The following is a 21406-nucleotide window of genomic DNA, read 5'->3' as shown; positions in this document are numbered from 1 at the left end:
GCACACGCCCATCCCATCGCAGCACAGCAAAACAAAACCTATTTCTGTTACTAACGGAACAAATATCCCACAACGTCACTGAACCCTAATAAAAACTCAAATAAACCTAACTGTAAATAAATTTTAGATCCCACTATAAAGTAGCCCAAAACCTCCGCACATGCTCATCATAAACTTCCTCCTAAACCAGTATCTCAAAAACCCCAAAAAACTCAAACACACCTTGAAAATGACACAACTGCTAATAAAAACAAACACCCATTAAAAATTAAATCAAACCAACGCACTAGACTCAAAACTGCACAACTGACCCTAAACATTACTAAAAAAAGTCCCCAAAGCTCTACCTTTATGTTAATGCACAAATAATAACATGTAATCTATAAAAGTTATTTCAAAAAATTAAAAAAAATAATTAAAACCATGAAAATAAAAAACCTAAACTATTAAAATATTAAAAAATATCACTACCTAAATTAAAAAACATATTGCCTATAAAAACCCACCATATAAATGCCCCTGTCCCAAAAAATAAAAATAAAAAAAAATATTGAACCACAAAGAAATCAGAACTTAGGAACACCAAAACCATAATGTTCAAAAAGTCACACCACATCCCTTATCATACACCAACTACAAACAAGATAAAGCAATACAATGAATTCTTAAAAACCACCTTAAAACCACTACATTGAAAAACATTTCAAAAATTAAAAACTGCATCTAACAAAAGCCATCTAATAAATTCACACCCAAAACTCCAGCAGCCCAGCTGGCCCTACCAAAGCTCTAGGTTTATACATACAGTAAACAAAACCAAAATCCCAGTAATACCCATCAGAAATCTATGAAAGAACCCTACTGAAATTAATCCTGCCTCAAATACAAACCAACCCATCCAGAAAGTCAGCTTCACTCAAAAAACAATTTACACAGAGTTAATAATACCAAGAAATAAAACAACACACCATATACCACCAATGAATATCATAGTGAAGGAAAAAAAAAACACTACATTTTTTCCTTTTTGTTTTTTAAACTAACTTCTTTTATTAGCTAGAACAAAAGATTTTGCCAGGACTGTAACAACAACAACAACCTCTTTTTCTTCTTCTCCTTCTGAAATGTCCCTTCTCACTCCCAAATTCCTCTCAACTCCTGAGTTTACATCCAAGCAAAAAGCAAAATTCCTGCACTCGTGCGTTCGCTGCTCCTGTCAGATTCTCTGTTTCCCTCCACATCTTCTTACACTTTCAGTCCTCACGCTGTCCCGCCGTGATGAGTCTGACAGAAGAATTGGCACATGTTAACAGAGCATTTCCCTCCCTCCCTCCCTCCCTCTGCTTTCCTCAGCGCATTTCAATCCATCCCAGGCCTGCAGTGATGCACGCTCACCCCAAAGCTCACAGCAAGCATGCAGCAGCTCAGGCTCACTCGGCTCCAGGGCCCAGAGCCTGCAGGCCCTGCAGCTGCCACACGGATGGACCTGGTTCCCTCCCCGGGTGCCCAGAGGGAAACCTGAGGGCAGGCGTCCACCCCGAGGGTGCACCCGCAGCCCCGGGCAGTCGCCGGCTGCTCTCTGGGGACCAGACCCTCCCTGCAGGCCACACTGCCTCGTCCTCTCCCACCCTGGGGGACAGGCACCTCCAGGGTCTGTGACCAGCCCCCTTCCGTCAGCATCCAGGGGCTCTGTCAGAGCCAGAGGGCTCAATTCGTGGTGAGTACCGATGGCACACAAATGGCAGCCCGAGGAAATCGTGTTCTGGCCTCTAAGTGCTTGGGACAGGGTCTGATTTTTTGTTTTGTACTTGTATGAAGATTAGTACAACAGGGCTCTGATGGATGACATGGCAACACAGAACTAAAAACTCCTCGATAGGATTACATCAACTTCAAGGAAAAGACAAAAGCTTAGGACCCTTCTGAAATCTACTTTTAATCCAAAGCACGGGGATTGTCAGCATGCTGCACCTTCCAGCTTTTCAAAGCAGCTTCCCTCTCAAGACCAGGAAACATTGATTTCTACAGAAACAATGGGCAACCCCCAGGCTAATCTCAGCACTACTGTTTAATATGGGACCTGCCAGCGTGCCAGTCCAGCTTCAAGTGTGCTTTACTTCAGTCTAACGTCCCCACAAAATTCTTCTCACATCTTCCAACCCTGAAATCTTATTTTCCCCTAAAGCTTCTCTTCATTAGCAATTTCCAAGTAACATGGTATTTTTACAACATTCAAAAATGTCATGCTGGACTGTGCTAGAGAGCAATCTGCAAATATAAGCTTAGCAAAGTTTGAATTGCCTTGTCCAGAGAAAAAACCTACAAGTGAACACCTACACCTGCCTACAAAGAGCTAACAAGCCCCTGGCAGCTGCCAGCATCAAAGCACAGCGGATGTTTCTAATACAGGGTAAGGATAACAACATCACCTTCTGTTCTCTCCAGCTTCTTTTCCCTGCAGTCATATTTTGCTTCTTATGATTTTTTTAGTCTCTGTATCTTCTTGGACAGCACCGAGCCCGACGACAAGGATACGAGAGTCTTTCCCTGCCGGACAGAGAGAACCAGGAAAACAGTTAAAATAAGAACAGGGCAGTTTGAAATTCATACTTGCAACGAGAAGCAGCGCCTAACCAACAGAACAAAAGTAAACAAAGCACGACACCTCCCTGGGGACAGAAGACTCACAAACTCTCCAGGATTCACAATTCTAGCGACCAAACCCTTCAGGACAGCAGCCAAGTGTCCCCTGGGGTGGTGCTGCACCAAAGAACCATCTGAGAGGTTCCAAAGAGTGAAATGCACAATATTTTGCAAAGACAAAAAATGTTGCAAAATAACAAAAATACAATAGATGTAAACTACAGGGCAAGAGTAGAAGTGTTAACTTTGGGAGCTGGAACCATCCAGGTGAGCCCCTGATAACTGGATCCTCACCAGAGTTTGAACCCTTCAGGACACAGAAGGGTTTTCCCCAGGAATTTCACAGACTGAGTTTTGATAGAAGCACGCTCGCCGGATCCTCAGAAACGTCACCCATTCTCCAGGTGTCTGGAGAGAACTGCAAATGGCTCTCACGTAGTTGGAGCTAGTTCTGTAAGGTCTCAGGGTGAATTTCACCAGATGCAACCAAACTGGGCAACTCCCAGTGGGACAGAAGGAACCCAAAGCTTGGGTAAGCAGAGCTGCAGCAAATACTGAGGAAACAAACATAACAGCGTAAAAAATAATAAACCATCCTTTTTGTTTCCTCTTGCTTTTGTTTTTTTTTCTTATTCAGATCAGCATAGCAATTAAAGAGAAGGTGAAAAACTCACCATTACTGAACATTTCATCACCTGTAAGCTGAGCATCCTTAGCATAGGGGACTCCAAAGTTAAAATTCACCGGTCCCTGGGAAATGAAACCAAATATCGTATGGTAAACAATCAAACAGCAGACATAAAAATTTGTTTCCGCTAAGGACTTTCAGGTACGTATGTATCTTTGCATTACACATTAGAACATACACTTTATACCATCACCTAATACATAATAATTTACCTTTAAATTTTGATAGTATAGCATGAATTTTTAACTTAAACTGGTGATCTATTATTATTCAGTTGGTGCCTAAAGTTATTTCTGCTGTCACGTTCAAAAAAACATGAATTTTTTTTACTGGAATGAGCAATTGATTTCAAAGTCATCACAAGCCCACCAAAACACAAACCTGGGTTCACTGGACGGGCCTGTGAGCTAGAAGTAGTTAGGCTTGTACTTCCCTCTTGTTCTTCCAGAACCAATAAATCCTGTCAACAAAACCAGGATCTTTAGCCCGCTGCTGTGAAAGATTCTACAAGGATGATGGTTTGATTTGTGTTTAGAAGTTTTGATTTGAAATGGCCAGTTCAATGGATAAAGACAGTTTACGTAGTATTACATTACTATTATTATTATTTCTATTATTATTTTTACTAGTACTACTGCTATTGTTATCACCTGCTACTGGAAGAAACAAACCAGTAGTACCTATACTTAATTACTTTTATTTCCAGAAAATAATAAAGAAAAAGAACCAAACCAAAAAAAGTCACTTCCTACCTTTTATATCAAGGGATGAAAAATTTCTCTTGGGCTCTTCTCCAATTTATCAAGACTCATAGCACTGAAAGGCAAACAAAACAGTGCTTTATAGAAGGCCAAGTGCACGTTTCAAGGCTGAACCACTAACTGATTGCAGTGACAGCACTTACAACATGAATCGTTCCCAGAGCCTCTGTGAAATGGAATGTTCTGTTTCTTTCCCAAAACACTAACTTCCAACACTTCCTAATCGTATTTTGTATTTTAAAACAAAAGAAGTTAGTGAGACTCTGTGAGGAGGTCAGGTTTAAATTTATTTCCTTCCAAAGCTCAGAGCTCTGTTCCATCACCCTTCCCTTTGGCTCTACACTGGATCATGGTGAGCAGTTGAGGAGTGCTCAAGAACCAATTCTATTTCTCTCTTTTTCTAGTTCTCTCTATTCCTAAATCATTCAAGACAAGTCAAATGAAAAATGACAAGTTCAGCATCAAAGTCACACTTTTTCCCTTTGTCTGGTCAAGAACAGGCTCTAAATCCACTTATTGCTGCCTTCAAGGTTTAAGACTTGCAAAACCATTTTTACATGTTTTACAGGTTTATCATAAAACCCACAGAACGCAAGCTCTGAATTACAGGAAAAGGTACACAGGCAAATATCTAAAGGGATCACTTATTTGTAAATACATACCTTGATAGAGAGCGCACTGAGAACCTTTCCGCGGTACTCTAAGGGAGACGTATTTTCTCAGTACCCTGTAAACAAGAAAAGCTACGATATATTACAGGACATCCCCACTTTTTCTACATATTCAAATAGGATTTTTAATAAAAACAGTTCCGTTACAAAAGAAGGAAGAAAACCAAGCTAATTTTACTCAGCTGTATTTACTGCCGATTTAGAGAAAAATGCCGGGCCGCGTCGCCCGTTGCGTCACACGCCGCGCCAGCAGCAGGGCCTGCCGGGAGTTGGAGTCTCGGGCTGACAGCCACTCATGTGCCGCGATAGCCGTTGCGTCACACGCCGCGCCGGCAGCACGGCCTGCCGGGAGTTGGAGTCTCGGGCTGACAGCCACCGCTCCGTCCCCCGGGAGCCACCGGGACCTGCACTCCCTCCCGGGCATCAAACGGCTCCTTCGCCCCAGGGCGGGGAAGGACCTGAGGCAGCACCGCTCTTCCCGGATGCCCTCTCTTTTTCCCTCCAACTCTTTTTACTTTTTTCACCCTGTTTTTCACCACTTCCCTTCCCTCTTCCTCTCCTGCTTCCCTTCCTTCCCTTCCCCTTCCCCTTTCTTGTATTTCTGATCTTGGTTTTCCTTTCCACCTTTAGAATAAAAAAGCAGCAGTAGAAACTTTCAGGCTACCCGGGAGTAAAAAAAAAAATCCAAAACGAAAATGATTTAAAGAAAACTATTTATTCCCTGGGAGCCTGAAATTTTCTACTGCTGCACGTGACACAGAGCTTTTATTCCTTCTTATAGATAGTTGACATTTTATATATATTTATCGTTTATATTGATGTATTATATTAATAACTATATATAATATGCACCTTATTCAAAAAATATACGGGAAATATTTTTTAAATTATTTACCATATCTACTGCTACAACTTATTTTTCCTTATATTTCTAATTTTTATATAAATCTTTAACGTGTTTATGATATATTTCTATACTCATATTTCTACCTTTATATTATTTGTATTTGTAATTTTTACACGAAAACCCCTGCTTTGGCAAAGAAAAAACAAAACCATCCATTATTTTAAACTACCTAAATGTTTTTTTATATTTGTATTTATCATAATATACAACAAATGATAGATAGAGATTGATAGATAGATATATCACATCCGTATTTATATCTATTTTATATCCATTTCCTATAATATTTTTCATAAAATATATGCAGTATCACTTGTATTATATATTGTATCAATTTATGTTATTTTATATTTACAATTTATTATTAATTTTTTATATATCTGCATATAGTTGCAATACATTTATATATTTGTATTTTTGTTTGGGTTGTATTTACATTTATATTCTCTATTCATATATCTAAAAACATACACAATACTCTATTAAAATTAGAATAACTTATTGTAACATATAATGACTCATGTTACATGTTAAATTTTAGAAATTGACCGAATATATAAAAATAAAATTGGCTCATTCCCATTGCTACACATCTATTTCTTTTGTTTCAATACAGTTAGAGTCATAATTGTATATTTAAAATCCAATTCCTAAATGAAATGACAGAACAAACAGCATCAAATTCCCACCAATATCTTCCAAAAACATCAAGATACCTCCAACAGCCAAACAAGTGTCAGCGAAAAAACAAAGAACACTCTTTTCAATAACAATTCTCATCACGACAGAAAAATGGAACCAAAATAAAATAAAATCCTATAGAAACACACACAGCAAATTACAAAAAGTACTAAAAAAAAGTCAAACCAATCTACTAAACTCAAGACAGTGCCACTCACCCTGAACGACGTTACTAAAAAAAAATAAAAAACAACAAAATTCTACCTCTACACTAACTCAAGGAATAAACAATCCTCTGTAAAAATAACTTTAAAACCTGAACTAATTAACAAAATGGAAAAACATCTCAACCACTAAAAACTAAGAAATTAACTACCCAAATAAATAAATACTTTAAAAACCCACCATATAAATACCCAAAAAAAACCCTGATAAACAATACGCAAATACATTAAAAGACAACAACAACAACAACAAAAAAAGAAAATAAAGAAAGCAACAACAAGAATAATACAAAAAACCAAATAAACTGAAATCTGCAACAAAAAACTTATTCCCAACTGAATAAACCCATAGTGCCTCAAGCTATCAAAATAAAAATACCACCTAGAAACAAACACAAAGACTAAAGACAAACGTAACCATAAACAATGTCCCCCAAATTACCCGTAACCATAAAACATACACTACAATCAAACAAACCAAACAAATAAAAGCCCTGGAAGACGATAAACACACATGCAATTATCGAGATTAAAAACCCGCTGCTATGAAGGACAGGACGCTTCCCCAAGCCCCCCAAAACAAACACTACACACTCACGCTAATAAAAGCCACCGCAACAGAATTAAAATGCGAACCGCTGCTTCGCGCTACGACCCGTAAAAAACATTGCGCGCCCTTCTAAACATAATACCCCGGCAAAAAAATATATATCCGACTACAAAACTCAATCCAAAACAAACCATTATCATCCCTACCGGCACCGAGAACCGTGCCCACTCAGGAAGAACACCGTATCCCTTAGCGGACAGCCGCTGCAAACCGAACCCAGCGATGCCATCAACGCCTCCAAAGCGCCTCCGAGCCACGGCACCGCCGAACGTGGAGCGGCCGAACCCCGCGCTCGCTGCCGGCCCCGGACGGAGCGCGGCTCCCGGCAGGAAAGCGGCTCCTGCGGCGGCTGCTCCGGCACGCGGGGCCGGCGCCGTCCCGGGGAGCCCCGCCCGCTGCCCCTGCCCGGCGGGGCCGGCACCGGGCCCGGGGCTACCGGCGGCGCCCGAGCCCCGCGCCCGGAGCGGACGGAGCGGCCGGCACCGCCCGGGCCGGCGCAGCAGCGCCCGCGCCGCCTCTGCCGCCCTTGGCCGGCCCGGCCCGGCTCCGCTCGGCTCGCACCGGCGCGGCTCCGCCACTGCCGCCCTCGGCCGGCCCGGCCGCGCCGAATCCCCCGTGCGCCCCGGCAGCTGTCCGGGCCGTGCCAGCAGCGCTCCCGAGCGGGAACGTTCCGGGCCGGGCCGCGGGCACGGGCAGCGCCCTCCAATGCAGCGGCACAGCCCCATTGCAGCCCTGCAAACGCTGCCGGAGCTGCGGCTTCCCGCAAGCCAGCCCCGAAACCGCAGACGGAGCGCACCTCACTTCAACAAGGGCAAAGAAATGTGTTCTCCCCTAAAATTTCACCCCCTAGGAGAGCAGAAAAGTAGGGGCGCTCCCCAAATGAAAGCCTTCGACTGATGGGAAAGGGCGATTTCGACCTCCATTCAAACCCTTGAAAAGGAGGGACACCAGGGCTGCCCCCGCCATTTAAACCCGAGGGTGGTGCAAATGGGGTGGCTGCCTTCAAATCAAACCCATAATGCCACAAGAATACTTTTCCCATTCCCCTTAGAATAGAACGCAGGGATTCCCTGTCACCCCCGGGATACCCCGAACAGCCTGGAAAAGGCAGCTTTTCCTGCAATCAACACCCTTAAAACCACAAGTCAAGAGGGATCCCCTCAGGTCAAATGCAGACAATAAGAGAAGAGGAGCTGCTTCCTTCTCCTTAATCCCTTTTGTCCTCGCAAGCTCCATTTTTGTTCCTGGGGAACCGGGGAGGGACTGGCAAGATGAAATTGCAAAGGGGAAGGAGAAAAGTCCCCGCTCCAAACCCACACGTGCTCACCTGTTCGGCTGCTGCTCCCCGGCACAAAGATTCGTCCCTCGGCGCCTCCTTTAAGCGATGCTCCACGTACCCAAGCGCGGATCCAGGTGGTGCCCCCGACCCTGTGGGAAGCTCCCGCAGTCCTTCCATGAGACAGCGCCGGGAGCGCCCCATAAACCCCTCCACTCAGCAGCTCCATGCAAAACGGAGCTGAGGCAAAGCCTCCCCCTAAAACAGCCTCGCCCCGGCAGGAGCCGGCCCCTCATCATCCTCACACTCACACCTGGGCTGCTCCGAGCCCCCATCATCCTCACAGCTCATACCTGGGCTGCTCCGAGACCCCATCATCCTCACACTCACACCTGGGCTGCTCCGAGCCCCCATCATATATTTTTCATATTTATATTCGCATTTATATTTAGAATTTATATTACTGTATAATAAAAATTATATTATATATACCTCTCTTCATGTTACTTTACATAGATTTCTATTTCTATTTCTCTTCATAGTTTGGTATTATATCTTTATATCTCTATATATTTATTATATATTTCCGTATGTCGATTTACATTTCTATAGTACTTATATTATTTAAAATAAAACCCCTGCCTCTAACGAAATAAAAAGCAAAGACACCCCTTTCTTTAAAACACATTTAAAAGTTTAAAAATAATTTTGTTTGTCATAATTCTATTCACATCTATATTTGTAATTTTCATTTGTTATATTTATAGATATTATATATATTGGAGAGAATACCTTTTTATATAATAATAGATACATTCTTTTGACACAATATATTTCTTTTACTTATATTTTTATGTATTAAATATTTATTGATATCGACATATATATGATATATTTGCATTTCTAGTTTTATATTTTTTATGAAATCTCCAGCCCATACCCCAATAAAAGCCAAACAATCCCCAATTTATTTAAACTATATTTAAACATAAATCCTGTCACAGCTGCATTGCACAGCAGTGCCCCAAGCTAATCTGACACTTGTTCATCTCCTGGACCTGAAACTGAACCCGCTCACCTTGATCGCACCTGGCAGAACCATTTTCGTACCTTTTTCTGGCATGCCTTGTTTTTGGTTTTTTTTGTCTTGAGTTTTTGTGGCCTTTATTGCCTCTCTTTCTTGCCTTGTTTCTTGGGGCCTTTACTCCCTTTTTCCTTGATTTTTTTCTGGCATTTCTTGGGTTTTTTCTTTGTTTCTTCTTGCCCATTTTGGTGTTTTTTCTGGTTTTTCCTTGCACCCCTTGGGTTTTTTTTTTCTGTTTTGTTTTTTTTTTTTTTTTCTTTTCCTTCTGGGTTTTTCTTTGCCATCTTGGTTTTTTGTTCTGATTTTTTTTTCTTGCCCATCTTGGGTTTTTTCCCTGGTCTGTTTTCAGGGATTTTTCTTGCCCATCTTGAGGTTATATTCTGGGCTTTTTCTTGCCCATCTTGGGGTTTTTTTTGCGGAAGGGGGGTGGTTTTCCTGCCCATCTCGAGGTTTTTTTCTGTGGGTTTGTTTTTTGTTGGGTTTTTTTTCTTTTCTTTTTTTTCCCCCTAGGTTTCTCCTTGCCCTCCTGGTTTGTTTTCTTTCTTTCTTTCTTTGTCTGTCTTTCTTTCTTTCTTTCTTTCTTTCTTCCTTCCTTCCCTTCCTTCCTTCCCTTCCTTCCCTCCCTTCCTTCCTTTCCTTCCCTTCCTTCCCTTCCTTCCCTCCCTTCCTTTCCTTCCTCCCTTCCTTTCTCCTTTCCTTCCTCCCTTCTTTCTTTCTTTCCCTGTATTTCTAATCTTAGTTTTCCTTTCTAGCTTTAGAAGAAAAAAGCAGCAATAGTAACTTTCAGGCTACCTGGGATTAAAAAAACTCCAAAACAAAAATGATTTAAAGAAAACTGTTTATTCCCTGGGAGCCTGAAATTTTCTACTGCTGCACGTGATATAGAGCTTTTATTTCTTCTTATAGATAGTTGATATTTTATACTTACTCTATACAGCGCTCCCTGCCGTCTGCACCAGTGCACTGCAGGCACAGCGCTGCGGCGTCGTTCGGTTCTGTTTAATGAAACTCGGCTGAATTCGGCTTGGTTCGGCTCTTGGTCTAAACTCGTTTAAGTTCGGCTCTTCGGCCGAACTTGGCACGGTTGGCTAAACTTGGTCATATTCGGCACATTGTGTAAATGCGGCTCAAGTCGGCTACACACGGCTATCGGTTCCAGTCGGCTATGATCGGCTCTTGGTGTAAACTCGGCTTTTTCCGGCCACACTCGGCTCTTCGGGGAAACTCGGCTCTTTCCGGCCACACTCGGCTCTTCGGGGAAACTCGGCTCTTTCCGGCCACACTCGGCTCTTCGGGGAAACTCGGCTCTTTCCGGCCACACTCGACTCTTCGGCTCTTCGGAACTATTCGGCCCGGCTCGGCTCCCTCAGGGCGGGAAAGCGGACGTGAGAGGACCCCGGCACAGCGAGGCGTTTACCCAGATGCCTCTCACAAACCCGCCAAAATACGCCCGCCCGCGGAGCCCCTGAGCCCACAGCATGTCTCGGGTACACATGAAACGCCACAGAAAAATCCGTCGGGGCCGCCATGACGTCGGTATTCCGCGCAGGCAGTGCAGTTAAACACCCACACGGTCCTCCACTTCCCCGCCCTTTTCGCCGCCATGCTGAGAAGGTCAAACAAAACTCCGCGACATCGCCCACGCGCCACTCCCAAGCTGGCCGCCTCTAGCTGCACGGCTGCAGTACCGCGCTCTGCCCACAAGGCGGCAGCACTGCCGCCCGCCCCAGCCGGGGGCGCAGCGCGCCTCGGGGCTGCGGCAGCGAAGGCGGCAAAAAAGAACAGGGGCGACCCCCGCCGAAAACTGCTCTGAAATAAATGCCCCAAAACAACCGGGAAGAGGGAAAAAAACCGTCTGCCTCTAATCTAATAGGATAAAAGACAAAACAAAACAAAACACAACACAAAAAAAATTATTAAAAAAAATATTTAAATATTTTTAAAAATATTTTTTCATATTAATATTCACATTTCTATTTACAACGTATATTGATGTACACTGTCCATTTATACATTTCTTTTTATAAATACATTTCTATTCCATATTGCATATATCCCTAAAACTTAAATTTATTTGTATATTTTTATAAATATTTTCACATAGTAAGTATACATTTCTGTTACGATTTTTACTTCGGTAACACTTGGATTATTTAAAATAAAACCTTTGCCTCCATCCACATTAAAGCCAAAAAGAACCCCTTTCTTCCAAACTGTACTTAAATATTTTATAAAATTCTATTTTTCAGGTTCATATTCACATTTACATTTAAAATGTATACTTATGTATACTGTTATTTGTATTCTTCATTACATCACTTCCTATTATTTGTATTTATTTATATTTTGTGTTTATATATATATTTATATCTTGATTGTATATCTCAATATTTAGAAATATATAACAATATCTACATTCATACTATTTAAAATAAAAACCCTGCCTCTAACACAACAATAAAAAAAAACCGAACCCTTTCTTTTAAACAATATTTAAATAGATTTTATCCTAATGTTCAATTGTTATATTCATATTTGTATTTATAATGTATATTAATGTATATTGCTTACTTATATATTTATCTTTACCAATGTCAATTTATAAATAAATTTATATTCTATATTACATCCGATGCGAGTAGGTATTTATATTTTTTATATTTTTTTATTCATATTTTTATATGGATTAAATATTTCTGCGTCAAGATTTTTACTTCTGGAACACTTATAATATTCAAAATAAAAACCCTGCCTCTACTTAAATAAAAGCCAAAACATTCCATTTCTTTTAAACGATATTTACATATTTTTATATTTATATTCCCATTTATAATTTATATTGCCATTTAATGTTATTTATATTCCATGCCACAACTCCTCATATTACTTACATATATTTATATTTAAATTTATATTCATAGTTTAGCAATTTCTCTTTATATATTTATTATATATTTCTATCTTAAGATCCACATTTCTATATTGCTTATATTATTTAAAATAAAACTCCTGCCTCTAACCAAATAAAAACCAAGGACACCCCTTTATTTGAACCAGATTTAAAATTTACGAAGTAAATTTATTTTTCAAAATTATAATGATATTTATATGGATATTTTTATTTATTTTATGCATAGATTTTATCTATATTAGAGGGAATACCTTCTAATATAATCATAGAAATATATTTTCTGTATTATACATATTTTCTTACTTATATTTGTTTAAATTAAATATGTATAGATATTTGTATTTCTATATATATTTGTATATCTGAATTTATATTTTATTGCTATCATTTAAAAACCCCAGCCTATACCCTAATAAAACCCCCCAATTTACTTTAACTCTATTTAAATATTTTTATATTTACAATCTATATTTATATATCTTTGTGTATATATATATAAAATAGACTATCATTTATCTATATGATAACATGTTACAATTATATACCATATATTATAGTTTTATGTATGTATCTGTTATCTATATTTATGTTTACCACTCTAATGTTATATTTATTTTTAAATGTATATTTATTTCTATTTTCATCTCTATATTAAACCATGTCAGTTCATTAACCCGACGCACCAGAGCCACAACAATACTGTACCTTTGTCAGCACCGGCACGCAGCACACGCCCATCCCATCGCAGCACAGCAAAACAAAACCTATTTCTGTTACTAACAGAACAAACATCCCACAACGTCACTGAACCCTAATAAAAACTCAAATAAACCTAACTGTAAATAAATTTTAAATCTCACTATAAAGTAGCCCAAAACCTCCGCACATTCTCATCATAAACTTCCTCCTAAACCAGTATCTCAAAAACCCCAAAAAACTCAAACACACCTTGAAAATGACACAACTGCTAATAAAAACAAACACCCATTAAAAATTAAATCAAACCAACGCACTAGACTCAAAACTGCACAACTGACCCTAAACATTACTAAAAAAAGTCCCCAAAGCTCTACCTTTATGTTAATGCACAAATAATAACATGTAATCTATAAAAGTTATTTCAAAAAATTAAAAAAAATAATTAAAACCATGAAAATAAAAAACCTAAACTATTAAAATATTAAAAAATATCACTACCTAAATTAAAAAACATATTGCCTATAAAAACCCACCATATAAATGCCCCTGTCCCAAAAAATAAAAATAAAAAAAAATATTGAACCACAAAGAAATCAGAACTTAGGAACACCAAAACCATAATGTTCAAGAACTCACACCACATCCCTTATCATACACCAACTACAAACAAGATAAAGCAATACAATGAATTCTTAAAAACCACCTTAAAACCACTACATTGAAAAACATTTCAAAAATTAAAAACTGCCTCTAACAAAAGCCATCTAATAAATTCACACCCAAAACTCCAGCAGCCCAGCTGGCCCTACCAAAGCTCTAGGTTCATACATACAGTAAACAAAACCAAAATCCCAGTAATACCCATCAGAAATCTATGAAAGAACCCTACTGAAATTAATCCTGCCTCAAATACAAACCAACCCATCCAGAAAGTCAGCTTCACTCAAAAAACAATTTACACAGAGTTAATAATACCAAGAAATAAAACAACACACCATATACCACCAATGAATATCATAGTGAAGGAAAAAAAAAACACTACATTTTTTCCTTTTTGTTTTTTAAACTAACTTCTTTTATTAGCTAGAACAAAAGCTTTTGCCAGGACTGTAGCAACAACTTCTTTTTCTTCTTCTCCTTCTGAAATGTCCCTTCTCACTCCCAAATTCCTCTCAACTCCTGAGTTTACATCCAAGCAAAAAGCAAAATTCGTGCACTCATGCGTTCGCTGCTCCTGTCAGATTCTCTCTTTCCCTCCACATCTTCTTACACTTTCAGTCCTCACGCTGTCCCGCCGTGATGAGTCTGACAGAAGAATTGGCACATGTTAACAGAGCATTTCCCTCCCTCCCTCCCTCTCTCCCTCCCTCCCTCCCTCCGCTTTCCTCAGCGCATTTCAATCCATCCCAGGCCTGCAGTGATGCACGCTCACCCCAAAGCTCACAGCAAGCATGCAGCAGCTCAGGCTCACTCGGCTCCAGGGCCCAGAGCCTGCAGGCCCTGCAGCTGCCACACGGATGGACCTGGTTCCCTCCCCGGGTGCCCAGAGGGAAACCTGAGGGCAGGCGTCCACCCCGAGGGTGCACCCGCAGCCCCGGGCAGGCATGGAGTCGCCGGCTGCTCTCTGGGGACCAGACCCTCCCTGCAGGCCACACTGCCTCGTCCTCTCCCACCCTGGGGGACAGGCACCTCCAGGGTCTGTGACCAGCCCCCTTCCGTCAGCATCCAGGGGCTCTGTCAGAGCCAGAGGGCTCAATTCGTGGTGAGTACCGATGGCACACAAATGGCAGCCTGAGGAAATCGTGTTCTGGCCTCTAAGTGCTTGGGACAGGGTCTGATTTTTTGTTTTGTACTTGTATAAGATTAGTACAACAGGGCTCTGATGGATGACATGGCAACAGAGAATTAAAAACTCCTCGACAGGATTACATCGACTTCTAGGAAAAGACAAAAGCTTAGGACCCTTCTGAAATCTACTTTTATTCCAAAGCACGGGGATTGTCAGCGTGCTGCACCTTCCAGCTTTTCAAAGCAGCTTACCTCTGAAGACCAGGAAACATTGATTTCTACAGAAACAATGGGCAACCCCCAGGCTAATCTCAGCACTACTGTTTAATAGGGGACCTGCCAGCGTGCCAGTCCAGCTTCAAGTGTGCTTTACTTCAGTCTAACGTCCCCACAAAATTCTTCTCACATCTTCCAACCCTGAAATCTTATTTTCCCCTAAAGCTTCTCTTCATTAGCAATTTCCAAGTAACATGGTATTTTTACAACATTCAAAAATGTCATGCTGGACTGTGCTAGAGAGTAATCTGCAAATATCAGCTTAGCAAAGTTTGAATTGACTTGTCCAGAGATAAAACCTACAAGTGAACACCTACACCTGCCTACAAAGAGCTAACAAGCCCCTGGCAGCTGCCAGCATCAAAGCACAGCGGATGTTTCTAATACAGGGTAAGGATAACAACATCACCTTCTGTTCTCTCCAGCTTCTTTTCCCTGCAGTCATATTTTGCTTCTTATGATTTTTTTAGTCCCCGTATCTTCTTGGACAGCACCGAGCCCGACGACAAGGATACGAGAGTCTTTCCCTGCCGGGCGGAGAGAACCAGGAAAACAGTTAAAAAAAGAACAGGGCAGTTTGAAATTCGTACTTGCAACGAGAAGCAGCGCCTAACCAACAGAACAAGAGTAAACAAAGCATGATACCTCCCTGGGGACAGAAGACTCATAAACTCTCCAGGATTCACAATTCCAGCCACCAACCCCTTCAGGACAGCAGCCAAGTGTCCCATGGGGTGGTGCTGCACCAAAGAACCATCTGAGAGGTTCCAAAGAGTGAAATGCACAATATTTTGCAAAGACAAAAAATCTTGCAAAATAACAAAAATACAATAGATGTAAACTACAGGGCAAGAGTACAAGTGTTACCTTTGGCAGCTGGAACCATCCAGGTGAGCACCTGATAACGGGATCCTCGCCAGAGTTTGAACCCTTCAGGACACAGAAGGGTTTTCCCCAGAAATTTCACAGACTGAGTTTTGATAGAAGCACGCTCGCCGGATCCTCAGAAACGTCACCCATTCTCCAGGTGTCTGGAGAGAACTGCAAATGGCTCTCACGTAGTTGGAGCTAGTTCTGTAAGGTCTCAGGGTGAATTTCACCAGATGCAACCAAACTGGGCAACTCCCAGTGGGACAGAAGGAACCCAAAGCTTGGGTAAGCAGAGCTGCAGCAAATACTGAGGAAACAAACATAACAGCGTAAAAAATAATAAACCATCCTTTTTTTTCTCTTGCTTTTGTTTTTTTTTCTTATTCAGATCAGCATAGCAATTAAAGAGAAGGTGAAAAACTCACCATTACTGAACATTTCATCACCTGTAAGCTGAGCATCCTTAGCATAGTGGACTCCAAAGTTAAAATTCACCGATCCCTGGGAAATAAAGCCAAATATCGTATGGTAAAAAATCAAACAGCAGACATAAAAATTTGTTTCCTCTAAGCACTTTCAGGTACGTATGTATCTTTGCATTACACATTAGAACATACACTTTATACCATCACCTAATACATAATAATTTACCTTTAAATTTTGATAGTATAGCATGAATTTTTAACTTAAACTGGTGATCTATTATTATTCAGTTGGTGCCTAAAGTTATTTCTGGTGTCACGTTCAAAAAAACATGAATTTTTTTTACTGGAATGAGCAATTGATTTCAAAGTCATCACAAGCCCACCAAAACACAAAGCTGGGTTCACTGGACGGGTCTGTGAGCTAGAAGTAGTTAGGCTTGTACTTCCCTCTTGTTCTTCCAGAACCAATAAATCCTGTCAACAAAACCAGGATCTTTAGCCCGCTGCTGTGAAAGATTCTACAAGGATGATGGTTTGATTTGTGTTTAGAAGTTTTGATTTGAAATGGCCAGTTCAATGGATAAAGACAGTTTACGTAGTATTACATTACTGTTATTATTATTTCTATTGTTATTTTTACTAGTACTACTGCTATTGTTATCACCTGCTACTGGAAGAAACAAACCAGTAGTACCTATACTTAATTACTTTTATTTCCAGAAAATAATAAAGAAAAAGAACCAAACCAAAAAAAGTCACTTCCTACCTTTTATATCAAGGGATGAAAAATTTCTCTTGGGCTCTTCTCCAATTTATCAAGACTCATAGCACTGAAAGGCAAACAAAACAGTGCTTTATAGAAGGCCAAGTGCACGTTTCAAGGCTGAACCACCAACTGATTGCAGTGACAGCACTTACAACATGAATCGTTCCCAGAGCCTCTGTGAAATGGAATGTTCTGTGGAACTGCCGTTTCTTTCCGAAAACACTAACTTCCAACACTTCCTAATCGTATTTTGTATTTTAAAACAAAAGAAGTTAGTGAGACTCTGTGAGGAGGTCAGGTTTAAATTTATTTCCTTGCAAAGCACAGAGCTCTGTTCCATCACCCTTCCCTTTGGCTCTACACTGAACCATGGTGAGCAGTTGAGGAGTGCTCAATAATCAATTCTATTTCTCTCTTTTTCTAGTTCTCTCTATTCCTAAATCATTCAAGACAAGTCAAATGAAAAATGACAAGTTCAGCATCAAAGTCACACTTTTTCCCTTTGTCTGGTCAAGAACAGGCTCTAAATCCACTTATTGCTACCTTCAAGGTTTAAGACTTGCAAAACCATTTTTACATGTTTTACAGGTTTATCATAAAACCCACAGAACGCAAGCTCTGAATTACAGGAAAAGGTACACAGGCAAATATCTAAAGGGATCACTTATTTGTAAATACATACCTTGATAGAGATCGCACTGAGAACCTTTCCGTGGGACTCTAAGGGACGCATGCTTTCTGAGCACCCTGTAAACAAGAAAAGCGACGATATATTACAGGACATCCCCACTTTTTCCACATATTCAAATAGGATTTTTAATAAAAACAGTTCCGTTACAAAAGAAGGAAGAAAACCAAGCTAATTTTACTCAGCTGTATTTACTGCCGATTTAGAGAAAAATGCCGGGCCGCGTCGCCCGTTGCGTCACACGCCGCGCCAGCAGCAGGGCCTGCCGGGAGTTGGAGTCTCGGGCTGACAGCCACTCATGTGCCGCGATAGCCGTTGCGTCACACGCCGCGCCGGCAGCACGGCCTGCCGGGAGTTGGAGTCTCGGGCTGACAGCCACCGCTCCGTCCCCCGGGAGCCACCGGGACCTGCACTCCCTCCCGGGCATCAAACGGCTCCTTCGCCCCACGGCGGGGAAGGACCTGAGGCAGCACCGCTCCTCCCCAATGCCCTCTCTTTTTCCCTCCAACTCTTTTTACTTTTTTCACTCTGTTTTTCACCACTTCCCTTCCCTTTTCCTTTTCCTTTTCCCTTTCCCTTCCCTTTCCTTTCCCCTTTCTTGTATTTCTAATCTTGGTTTACCTTTCCACCTTTAGAATAAAAAAGCAGCAGTAGAAACTTTCAGGCTACCCGAGAGTAAAAAAAAAAATCTGCAAAACGAAAATGATTTAAAGAAAACTATTTATTCCCTGGGAGCCTGAAATTTTCTACTGCTGCACGTGACACAGAGCTTTTATTCCTTCTTATAGATAGTTATATTTTACATATATTTATAGTTTATATTGATGCATTATATTAATAACTATATTTAATATGCACCTTATTCAAAAATATACGGGAATTTTTTTTTATTATTTACCATATCTACTGCTACAACTTATTTTTCCTTATATTTCTAATTTTTATATAAATCTTTAATGTGTTTATGATATATTTCTATACTTATATTTCTACCTTTATATTATTTGTATTTGTAATTTTTACACTAAAACCCCTGCTTGGGCAAAGAAAAAACAAAACCATCCATTATTTTAAACTACCTATTTTTTTTTTTTATATTTATATTTATCATAATATACAACAAATGATAGATATATATAGATAGATCACATCCATATTTATATCTATTTTATATCCATTTCCTATATTATTTTAAAAAAATATACACAGTATTACTTGTACTATATATTGTATCAATTTATGTTATTTTACATTTACAATTTATTATTAATTTTTTATATATCTGCATATAGTTGCAATACATTTATATATTTGTATTTTTGTTTGGGTTGTATTTACATTTATATTCTCTATTCATATATCTATAAACATACACAATACTCTATTAAAATTAGAATAACTTATTGTAACATATAATGACTCATGTTACATGTTAAATTTTAAAAATTGACCGAATATATAAAAATAAAATTGGCCCATTCCCATTGCTACACATCTATTTCTTTTGTTTCAATATAGTTAGAGTCATAATTGCATATTTAAAATCCAATTCCTAAATGAAATGACAGAACAAACAGCATCAAATTTCCACCAATATCTTCCAAAAACATCAAGATACCTCCAACAGCCAAACAAGTGTCAGCAAAAAAACAAAGAACACTCTTTTCAATAATAATTCTCATCACGACAGAAAAATGGAACCAAAATAAAAGAAAATCCTATAGAAACACACACAGCAAATTACAAAAAGTACTAAAAAAAAGTCGATCCCATCTACTAAACTCAAGACAGTGCCACTCACCCTGAACGACGTTACTAAAAAAAATAAAAAACAACAAAATTCTACCTCTACACTAACTCAAAGAATAAACAATCCTCTGTAAAAATAACTTTAAAACCTGAACTAATTAACAAAATGGAAAAACATCTCAACCACGAAAAACTAAGAAATTGACTACTCAAATAAATAAATACTTTAAAAACCCACCATATAAAAACCCACGTTCCCAAAATAAACCATGATAAACAATACGCAAATACATTAAAAGACAACAACAACAACAACAAAAAAAGAAAATAAAGAAAGCAACAACAAGAATAATACCAAAAAACACAGATAAACTGAAATCTGAAACAAAAAACTTATTCCCAACTGAATAAACCCATAGTGCCTCAAGCTATCAAAATAAAAATACCACCTAGAAACAAACACAAAGACTAAAGACAAACGTAACCATAAACAATGTCCCCCAAATTACCCGTAACCATAAAACATACACTACAATCAAACAAACCAAACAAATAAAAGCCCTGGAAGACGATAAACACACATGCAATTATCGAGATTAAAAACCCGCTGCTATGAACGACACGACGCTACCCCAAGCCGCCCAAAACAAACACTATACACTCACGCTAATAAAAGCCACCGCAACAGAATTAAAATGCGAACCGCTGCTTCGCGCTACGACCCGTAAAAAACATTGCGCGCCCTTCTAAACATAATACCCCGGCAAAAAAATATATATCCGACTACAAAACTCAATCCGAAACAAACCATTATCATCCCTACCGGCACCGAGAACCGTGCCCGCTCAGGAAGAACACCGTATCCCTTAGCGGACAGCCGCTGCAAACCGAACCCAGCGATGCCATCAACGCCTCCAAAGCGCCTCCGAGCCACGGCACCGCCGAACTTGGAGCGGCCGAACCCCGCGCTCGCTGCCGGCCCCGGACGGAGCGCGGCTCCCGGCAGGAAAGCGGCTCCTGTGGCGGCTGCTCCGGCACGCGGGGCCGGCGCCGCCCCGGGGAGCCCCGCCCGCTGCCCCTGCCCGGCGGGGCCGGCACCGGGCCCGGGGCTACCGGCGGCGCCCGAGCCCCGCGCCCGGAGTGGACGGAGCGGCCGGCACCGCCCGGGCCGGCGCGGCAGCGCCCGCGCCGCCTCTGCCGCCCTTGGCCGGCCCGGCCCGGCTCCACTCGGCTCCGCACGGCTCGCACCGGCGCGGCTCCGCCACTGCCGCCCTCGGCCGGCCCGGCCGCGCCGAATCCCCCGTGCGCCCCGGCAGCTGTCCGGGCCGTGCCAGCAGCGCTCCCGAGCGGGAACGTTCCGGGCCGGGCCGCGGGCACGGGCAGCGCCCTCCAATGCAGCGGTACAGCCCCATTGCAGCCCTGCAAACGCTGCCGGAGCTGCGGCTTCCCGCAAGCCAACCCCGATACCGCAGACGGGGCGCACCTCACTTCAACAAGGGCAAAGAAATGTGTTCTCCCCTCCAATTTCACCTCCTAGGAGAGCAGAAAAGTAGGGGCGCTCCCCAAATGAAAGCCTTCGACTGATGGGAAAGGGCGATTTCGACCTCCATTCAAACCCTTGAAAAGGAGGGACACCAGGGCTGCCCCCGCCATTTAAACCCGAGGGTGGTGCAAATGGGGTGGCTGCCT

At 41.1% G+C, this 21406-nt stretch overlaps 2 long non-coding RNA genes across 7 annotated transcripts; both read right to left on the bottom strand.

Moving 5' to 3' along the window:
• Positions 1-592: 592 nt before the first annotated feature.
• On the bottom strand, positions 593-20706 carry LOC134429875 (uncharacterized). Of its 5 annotated transcripts, none has more exons than XR_010030670.1 (7): positions 20541-20706; positions 4755-4819; positions 4084-4147; positions 3713-3791; positions 3318-3393; positions 2430-3197; positions 593-1284 (listed from the first exon to the last, which is right to left on the bottom strand). It is a non-coding gene; the product is annotated as an uncharacterized LOC134429875 (long non-coding RNA). The 5 variants fall into 5 exon arrangements; XR_010030669.1 differs by lacking the exon at positions 20541-20706 and adding an exon at positions 7332-7434; XR_010030672.1 differs by lacking the exon at positions 20541-20706 and adding an exon at positions 7317-7333.
• Positions 13962-18583, bottom strand: LOC134429876 (uncharacterized). Of its 2 annotated transcripts, XR_010030674.1 has the most exons (7): positions 17963-18583; positions 17433-17519; positions 17281-17344; positions 16515-16590; positions 16087-16396; positions 15629-15746; positions 13962-14460 (listed from the first exon to the last, which is right to left on the bottom strand). It is a non-coding gene; the product is annotated as an uncharacterized LOC134429876 (long non-coding RNA). The 2 variants fall into 2 exon arrangements; XR_010030673.1 differs by lacking the exon at positions 17433-17519 and having other exon boundaries at positions 13965-14460; positions 17963-18572.
• Positions 20707-21406: the final 700 nt, after the last annotated feature.

Source organism: Melospiza melodia, chromosome 27 (genome assembly GCF_035770615.1).
Source record: "Melospiza melodia melodia isolate bMelMel2 chromosome 27, bMelMel2.pri, whole genome shotgun sequence".
Classification (NCBI taxonomy): Eukaryota; Metazoa; Chordata; class Aves; order Passeriformes; family Passerellidae; genus Melospiza; species Melospiza melodia.
This window is presented reverse-complemented; position numbering and strand designations above follow the sequence as displayed.